The sequence below is a fragment of the Hippocampus zosterae genome, chromosome 16 (genome assembly GCF_025434085.1).
Source record: "Hippocampus zosterae strain Florida chromosome 16, ASM2543408v3, whole genome shotgun sequence".
NCBI classification, from domain to species: Eukaryota; Metazoa; Chordata; class Actinopteri; order Syngnathiformes; family Syngnathidae; genus Hippocampus; species Hippocampus zosterae.
In genome coordinates, this window is record NC_067466.1 from 9,457,743 (window position 1) to 9,467,794 (window position 10,052).

A 10,052-nucleotide genomic window follows, 5' to 3' on the forward strand; every position below is an offset into this window, starting at 1 on the left:
CATAAATTACAGCGTCACTAATCTTTTGACACCAAATGAAGCCAATTTGGACACAAGTGAAGGTGATACAAATTATGAGCAATATTCAGCTCAAGTGCCCTTCGAAACACAAAATGTGAAGGTGGCACAAGTAAAAGTGTTATGTTCAAAATCCAATGTGTTACAATTATTTCTCTGATGACTAGGAGCAAAAAAAAAGGCCACTGGAAAACATTATGAAGAAACCGCCATACTATGTTAATAGGATCAGGAATGGCTGGCCAGACCGGCATCATGTGTGCACATCTGTGCCCTTACTGACACCGTCAGACCAAAGCAGTGACATCTGGAGTGATGTATCTGCACTGTGCGAGCAAAAGGTATCATATTAATTTAATTGCAGAGAGTCAGGGTCCCGGTTGAGAGACAAGCCTAATGTGGCAACAGATGAGGGTTTGGGGTAAACAAGGATTTGGCTGTCCTCCAAGGCGAAATGAGAGGACAGAGTTGGTGGATTAAAGCAAGCGATTTTGGCTCGAAAATCATCCAGCTTACGGTGGCAAGGACTGCAAATACATGGACATCCTACCTTGGACATGAGTTGGACTATTGGACCACACTTTGCTGTTAGGATATGATATAGCTGATCTTAATTTTCAGTTTATCGCATACAAGTTAGTGTGGTAGGCGAAAACAAATGAAATGACTAAAAGTAACATTGAAAAGTATTTTTTGAAAAAGTAAAACCAAGTCAAACTACATTTCAGATTTACAAACAATCTCAAACAAACTTCGATGATAGCGAGAATGCTCTTTGTCATTTAATCATACCTCCGATTTCAGACTTAAATTTAAATGCATTTATTTCCGTATTGTTGACTATCGGTACAGAATAAGTAAGGTCTTACGGTCGCCCGAGAGTTGCAATTTATGCAATATCTATTTTTTTGCACTTAAATACTAACTACCGGTACATCTAACTGAACCCCCCCCCCTCCCAAAAAAACCTCCCGGTAATACAAAAACAAATGGAAAAGCCAGAAAAATAAAAGCATTTCTCCAATATATATAAATTAAAACTAGCTGAATTTAAAAGCAATGAAAATTCCAAAACCATCACCCTGATCCACATTTGATGTGTGGTTAATGCAAGATGAATGGAGGGATTACATGACAGAACACCCTTCTCCAGTTTAACCTTATATGGTTTTAAAGTATAGGGACTTTATTGAGTCGCCCTTCTGTGTAGTGTAGCGGATAGGATAATTTACCTTAAAATGAAAGGCTCAGCACAAAATTGAATATGTGCCCGACGCATCTTCAGGTGAGCTCTGGTGAAAATGATGACTCACTTCCAGCCCTCACTTGCCGGTAGAGGTTGTTTATATCTCTCCAAAGTCTGACAACTTGTGAAGCACCTTTGTAAATCTTTGTTATATAGAGTCTCGTTTCTGTCCGGTATTCCTTTATTGCTTTCTCATCCACTTCAAACAATATTTATGCACACCCCAAGCTACAATACTTGGTACACATAAACAGTCAAAGGAAATCCAATGCAAGCGAAACATCCACGGTTATATGTCATGACTGAGGAAACTCTGACGTGTCACAAAGTCCAACAGGGAGACCTTCAGTGAGATCGTAGTCACATTTATACCGACTGAAATAAGTTCGATTCTGAGTACCGTGACTTCTACATCATGTTTGTGTCGTTGTGCATCTCCTATTCCTTTCACATACATTTTATGAAATATAAGTACCTGTACTGTAGAATCAAAACAACTGCCTGTCCTGGAAGCTTGCTGTTCAATGGAGATGTGTGAGATAGATAAATGGATAGCTGCATAGATCGATCGATAGATAGTTCGATAGTTAGATAGAGAGATATGGAAAATGGCTTCATTCCGGGGGGGCGTGAATCATTTTGTCTTTTTGATCTAACCTTGTGTCCTCTGTAGTCCTGGGACTGAATCATCTAAAATGCATTCCCTTGGTCAACTTCGGTTTCAGAACAGAAATTGGCAGAGCGCCTCAGACAGATGCACACACGCACACGCACGCACACACACACACACACACACACAGGTTCAATTTGCACCCAGGCATACCTCAATACACCGCAAAACGGATTTAAGAGGAGACACACATGAACTTCCCCGCTTCCGCTGCCTCTGCGTTGAACTTACACTGAATTTCCTTTCGTGGAGTAGACACAAAACAAACATTTTAAAAATTAAGCACATCCAGAAATGTCAAGACTTATCAGTCCCTAACAACGGCACGTGTACAATTACGGCTCTGCCATTGCAATGCACTTTGTACATCTAAAAAAAAAAATTTAAACATACATGAGAGCCCATGGCACAGCTCTTAATTGGTCCTCAAACAAATTATGTGTCAGTTTTCTGGTACCTCAATAACATCTTGATGCTGTTTTTTGCACAGTAGTACAAGCAAGCCCACAGAGATTTCCCTCAAATATCCGTTACAGTAATCCATTGCAGTTTCAAAGTGGTTCAAAGGCTGTTCTGCAGCAGATCTGTGCAACATCAAACAGAACTCACTTGAAGGGGATAGTGCAATGTGGAAGCTTCAGCTCAGCTGTACTGCTGTAGTTGCTTTGATTTATTTGAAAATGAGGCACAGTTGAGAATACTGTACCGTCATTTAAGTGGCCCGTACATAGTTAGATGAGGATGTAAATCATAACTGATATCGCTTGTGTCCTGGCATCATCATATTAGCATTGTCAATTGGAAAACAAGAACCTCTCACCAAGTCAAACAGACTACAGTATTGCATTATCAGCAATTTCCATCATTCATTAGCAGCAAGCAGCAGCAGCATCGCAATTATCGCATAATTACAAACTATTTAGATTCTCACATCCACTATAAATTTGAAGAAGAAATAGGTCAACTCATACAAAAAAATAGGCCAAAGGAAAAATGTCATAGTAAATTAGCAATTTTCCAAAGTAAATATAAATTCATTGTCACTTTAATAACACTGCTCTCCACTGCTAAATGTCTACATCATATAACAAACAAACAAGCTGAAAAATTAAGGGAACTGAGAGAGAGAGAAAGAGAGAGAGAGACCAAACTCCATATTTTATCCATTCTCAAAATTTCTAAATAGTCTCATCAAAACGTCACAATAAATAAAACTAAACAAAATATGTCATTATTATAAAGACATTACAGTTGGGGTGATAATACCACTTCATAGGTTGATTATATTGATTTCATGACCCGTTAGAGCGCTCCACATCTGTACAGGTCATGTTTGGTGTCACTGAAGATCTTGAGCTTTTTAATCCGTTCACGGCACTCGGCCGTACCATAATCCTGTCTGCACCGTCTCGGTGTAAACACATTATGTCTCCGGCTGTAATCAGACTAAAAATGTCCAATGGCTTAAAACTCACTTTTCATAAAAAGCTCCCAATGCATTTTGACTGAAAGGGGGCCTGTGGGAGGGGCACATAAACACTTAGATAAATCCTACCAATACCCCCCCACCCCCACCACCACCTTCTCCTGTCCTATGCCTGCAGCTGTGAACGTGAGTAGGGACCTTTGGTAGGGGGGCGAGGGGGCGGGGGTACTGTCACTGCACACTGGTACGACCACCTGGTAGGTCTGACAGCTGCAAATAGATTACGCCTATAAACAGAAAAGCATGCAATATAAATGTAAATATTTTGTGCACCTCATAAGGAGGTGAGCGTCTACAAATCAACCATTGTCAAGAGTGAAACAGACCGAACCATGCAGAAGACCACATGCTAAGTTTCTCCATGAGTGAAGACCTTATTGACAACAATATACATTTTCACAAGCAAAGTCATCTTTGTCAAGGGTACAGTCTGTATCTACTGGAGTGAACGTGTGTAGCAGAAATGTCATAGGCACTAATTCATTCAGGCCCTGGTAAACAACTGACAATATAATGTAAGATGTCAGAGTAACCGCGGACTTGGTTCCATTGAGATGTCTCTCACAATGTCTGGTTTTGAGGTACAGTGTTCCCTCGCTAGGTCGTGGTTTTATCTCGCTATTTTCCGGATTTTCTTGCTATTTTTTTTCCTTCTGAGTTGGACATTTGATTTGATTTGTGTTCAAACCGAGCCCATGAACATGAGGGTCGCAGCAGCGGAAATTCACTTTGCCGACAGTGCACTGCAGAGCACGCTCCCTTCTCATTAATTTCTGAACGCAGCCTATGTTCGAAACCAATCAATTGAACTGTTTCCATCTGGACTGCCTGCCTGACTAGTTGGAGTGTCGAGAGCGCACCCCGAGCCCCTCAACTCCCTAAAATACAATAAAAAATAAATACCCCCCAAAATTGTTGAAACTTAACCCCTAATTCACCTTTTAGAGGTGCCTGGACCATATCACCCGTGAAAAGTGAGGGAACACTGCAGAGTGAGAACATTGAAAGGCAGACAAACGTTTTTCACATTTCATCTTATATGAGGACAGATGGAACTTGTGAGTGTCTATTATTTGATTCATTGAGCCACATCTAGCAGTTGTCATGGGATTTCATGGAATGCATGTTGAAGTGTTGATGACGTCACCCTACGGTAATGGAACAGAACTGATCATTAGCTACATGTTTTTTTTTGTTTTGAGGGGGGGTGGGGGTTCTTTCTTTTTACAACAGACAACAACGACAGTGGGCAGGAATGAACTAGAATGGGAATAATCAAGCAATATGTTTGGCAACCAAGACTCCAGCATGCACAACATGAAAAAATATATATTGAGACGTTCCTAATTCATAATAGGGAGATTTTTTTTTTTATGCGATGTACTAGGTTATTCTAAAGGTATGCTTTCAAGTTCTTCCACAAGAAACTCATCCAATCATGTCTTTCCGTACTGGGGCAGAACCAGCCTGGCACAGAAAATTGCCCCTATCCAACTGTTTCTGTGATATTGGCAGCATAGGATTATGGAAAATAATTACAATTAATGAGATGTAAGATATCATGAGTCAAGTAAAAACCTTGAATGAATTTTGTTTGGGTTCAGTGAGAAATTATTGTAACTAAACCTTTAAAAAAAATGCATTCAAAACAAACCCTGCCTCAAAAATATTACTCTTCCATCAAACTACGAAGACTAAAAAGTTTTCAGTAATTTTACAGAGGAATCAATGAAACAAAACAAAGCAAAACAAAACAAAACAATCAAGAATAACAGGCTCAGGGTCAACACACAGCTGTGGAGTTAAAGGAAATCTAGCGGTGGTTTTGGTGTCAGAAGTTAGCTTTCAGCCTTCTGGAGATGTTATGATGCTAAATCAGCAAACCATCTGTGATGGGAGGCGCTCATCTGATCTCCCCAAAGAATCCTCAGCTTTCAGCTACAGAACCTCTTCTCCCACCCAAATTTGCTTTTCTTCTTTACCTCTGTTCACCCTCAATTGGGACGTTCTTCGCAGCGAGCGGGTTGCAGATCAACCAAATGGTTAATCAAAAAAGATATTTCTCTCAACTCAACACAATGGTATTTCTAGAGCATGTTATGACAACCACCGTTGTATACAAAGTGCTGAACATGGAGCAAAAAATATTCATCCAACAAAAAACAAACAAACAAGAAATTCATGACAAAGCCAGTAATTGAGATTAAATAGAGAGTAAAGGTGCCAGAAGACAAACCAGGACTTGACAAATTCCTCCAGACTGTGCCACACAACTTTCAAAGTCATTCAGTTACTGTATCATTCACAAGTGTCTGTCTTTTAATTTGTATACAGAACTCACAACCAAAAATGTTCTTGGTCAGTTAAATTAAATCATGATGTAATTCTTCATGTAGCCCTGACAAATATCACTAGCAATAAGACCTGTACTGCAGTGCCCGAATTTTATTGAGCACTTATGGCTCATTTCTACCGATTTGCTGCTCTCAACTTCGACCCGAATAATATCGGAACGTGACAGAATGAGTGATGAGGTTTATTGTGTTAGTCAAAGGCGCAAAATAAGAGGGGGGGAGGGCGGGATGCATTGCACGCGCCAAGAAATTGTCATATTTAAAACCAAATGACCATATAATGATCCGAATCAACCAAAATAAAGAGCAAAATGGAGACCGCTATGTACAGCTCAGAGCTAATGAGCAACCCACCCATGGGTCAAGGACATTGAAAATATCATTTCTGCATGCAAGAAGCAAGCTTCAAATTCCACATGGATGCATAATGGAGGGGGATTAGCAAAGAATGCCTCCTGTCATCTACGGACGGCGTGATGAGCTGAGGAGTGGGGGATTGAAGGAGAGAAAGAGCGATAACGGGAGGAGGGAGACAAAGACAGAACTAGGCCAATTGTTTTGATGCGCTTAACTCTTTCTGGCTTTGCGTGTGTGTTTGTGCATGCATTTGTATTCTTATGTAAACATACTTATACGTCACCAGGGCTATTGTGTTTCATAGAACAAAGCAACGGATGCTCATTATCCAGCTCTATGAGCTAGAGTGACATGTACAAGAATTATATATGGAAATGAATCACTCTCAATTGTTAAATCTGCCAATTATTTCCATTAACTTGATGATGAGAATTATCGAAAATCCTCACAAACACCACAGAGGTTAAGGCGGCATCTTTTGTCCTCTGTACTAAAAGTAATTTAGGCAGGATTGTCACTGTGGGGGTCCATTTATGTCGACAGGCACATGTGCTCTAGGCTATTACCCCTCAACCCCCCACACACCCCTCGGTGCACCTAACAATATGATTTCAAAAAGTAGACTAGACCACCTTAGACCAACTATAAACAGGTCTAAGTTGTGGTGCAGAATTGATCAAATGTGACAGATTCTGCAATGCACACAAAGAAAACTCCAACCAGGCAAGCAGTTAGACTGCACTTCAGGTTTGACTTGTGTTGGGCATTAAAACAGGCCACCATATGCCCAATTCCTAGTTAGTGCCCAATTCCAGTTTATATGTACTTGCAGGTGACCCGTATCTTTAGGGATGGGAATGAAAAACATTTTGAGGAGCTGTTCTCAGTAATTAGATTCCTGGAGTATCTTTTTGCTGAACTGACAATTGTGCTTCTCAATTCATCGCAAAGGAATAATGATGTCACTTGTCAGGAATTAATTTTGGTTCGTAACCATTCCAACGTAGCGCACGTAAAATCCTTCAACAAAAACTAGTACAGTATATTATTACTGGTACTCCGTTGCTACATTTTCATATAGCGTCTGAGACGGAAACATAATAGTCACTTGTCTATTAAGTCATCTCACTCTCAGCCTTACTCTCCAGGCGGACCGATCAACTCACACTTAATCCAACCGTTTCATTCGTGTAACTGTTATGTTCGTGCAACAGATGGATTAAGAGTAAATAAATCAAGTAAAAAAGTACATATATTTATATCAACAATGTTATCGGGACACCAACTCATGTCTGATGAAGATTTGAGGCTCATCTCAAATCTACCATAACATCTGAGACTATTTTTACACATTTCCAACCAGATAAGACCCAGTCATCAAATAAAAGAAATAACCTTTTTGGCCAAGATATGAATAATCTTTGGCTTGCACATCCAATGCAAAAAAAAATGGTGTGTTGAACTCACTCCATTTTATTTTGTCAAGTGGTTGCACAAAATAAAATCCTCTGGATCCAGATACTAAAGTTGATCTTTAGTCTCAGATTCATATTTTGATGTCAAAACACAGTTCGGTCTGCAACCAAAACAAAGGGATTGGTTTCTCTGTTCCAACACTTTTGTAGGCATCCGTATGTGTTTCCAAAACTATGAACCCAGCAGCGCGAGTCGATCTAGGTTACTGAGTCTTTACCAGTGATAATAATAGATGAGCTGCACCTTCTGGCCTACTGGGAAGTGTTTGCTCCTTCTGATTCACTACAAGGACAGTGATAACTATTAGAAATGGGCCATTTCGTGGACTGATACTATCTAAACGTGCTACATTTGTTGGGTGAAGATTTGCTCTTCATAAACGCTTGAAAACGAATCGATTGCTGAAATTCACAAAAGGTAGCGGACATTGACAAATGTACAGCAATTACGTTTTGGAAAGAAAACAACTAGTAAAAAAAAATGTGATAAACAATGGCAATAACGCACACAAATAAGAATTTGAATGGGGGGAGTCTTAAATCCCCGTAGCGAGGCGGTGACTTGACATTTAAGATGCTGACATAAGAGCACATCATTTCATCAATTACAGCGTTCAATAAAAATTGAATATTTTTATAATCTCGAGAAAGGAAACAATCCTAAGAATACACAGGAAGGCTTTTTTTCTGTAAGTAGTGACACAAGCAACACACACACTAACCTTTGGCAACAACGATCGTATCCATTAGGAGATTGATTCTTAACCCAGAATACAAAAGTGCATTTCAGAATAGGGGGAATATTTTAGGAATGAGAAGAAAATGTTGACTTCTCTTGACTTGTCAATACAAACTGCATTATCTTATCTGTGCTTCCGCCGCGCGGTGCCCTTGTCCCTCCAACCGAGACCAAACACCCGCTGTCAGCTGTCAATCATGTCGTGACGGACGATGACCTTGCACGGTGTTGTTCGAAACGATTTGAATTGACCTTGCCTTTTGCTTCTCCTCCTGGTTTCCTAGGAAAATTGGCTTGCAAAAAAGGTGCCAAAAATGGCAAGATTGATTAGCCCTCAGATCAGTTGCTTTCATGGAATCCAAACCTGCAGGTGCCAGGGAGATTTTCGTAGGATTTCGATGTTGGATCACAGCTTAGCATGATGGTGTTTGACTCTGAATTAGCCATTTGCATCACGCGCATGTTGTTCTTCAACCACCTAAAACATATATTTCCAAAAATGATTTTCTTATGTACACAATCAACAATGTAATATGCGGTAATTTCTGTTTATGACAAAGAAAGCACACGTTTGATTTTCACAAAAGTAATGAATATCATATTAATCCAAATATAATATTTGCTTTCCAAAGGACTGCAAAGTGAAATAAATCAAATATCTTATTTAAAATCACAGCAGCTAGTGCCTCTCAGCATATTTCAAATTAACTTGGACTTAATTGAATGAAAGATCTGGAGCACCTGGCCCACTGGCAGGAATCGAGACATGAAATAAAATCCGTACATGCTCGCCAGCCTTTCAGTCTGGACATCTTTAACTCTTCTGTGAACTGTTGGTGGGAATTTTTGTCCACTCATCCAGAACATTTGTGAGGTTAGAAGTCACTGATGTTGGGTGAGATGGCCTGTCTCGCAATCTCTGATGTCATTGATCCCAAAAGTGTATGATGGGGTTGGGGTCAGGACAATGATTGGCACAAACAAGATCTTCAGCATCGGATTTCTCAGAATGGGGGCGTGAACTCCAGGGCTGGAATTCGATGTAGGTATATGACATAATTTTCGGTGCACCTCGACCGCACTCCATTTGTCTAAATATTTTCAGAGGTTGATGTGAGCAGAAGTAGATACGTCAACATAAACTGATTGTAGTTTACGCATATTGGGTGTCGTTTAGTGTCCCACATTATGTTTCGACCCGGGCTCAATCACTCCATGGCAAATGAGGAGGGACATATTACATTAGTCTCGCTAAGTAAAGAGCCATTTGAAGCCGTATCAATTAATTAAACCTAAGATCAATTTTCTTTTTGTTTTTTTTTATTTCATTTCCCATGCAGACACCCAATGACTGAGGTGGTCCGCTAAAAGCGATATGTCAGCGCATCCGCCATATTCGATGTAACACAAAAAACGGCAATTAATATTTGTAAAATTGAGTTAAAATGCAGTGAGTTCTTGCTTGACGATACTTTATACATCTACAAGGAGCAAGCGAACGAGCCATCTTCACAATGAGCTTCACTTTGATACATCCAATAGGGCTGCGGCATCGACTTACTCAAGATGGCGTAGATGTACTGTAAATGATAATACTTGCCAGTGGTTGTTGGAAAGGGCACCATTCAATCCGATTGATTGGGAGCCGCACTGATACATGAATATATCCAAATATATGGAGTAAGTGCTGCCTGGAGGACATTAATA

At 40.0% G+C, this 10,052-nt stretch overlaps 1 protein-coding gene across 1 annotated transcript in view; it reads right to left on the reverse strand.

The window, feature by feature from the left end:
* Nucleotides 1-10,052, reverse strand: part of nlgn2b (neuroligin 2b) — an 85,102-nt gene that overhangs the window by 69,421 nt on the left and 5,629 nt on the right. The window lies entirely within an intron of this gene.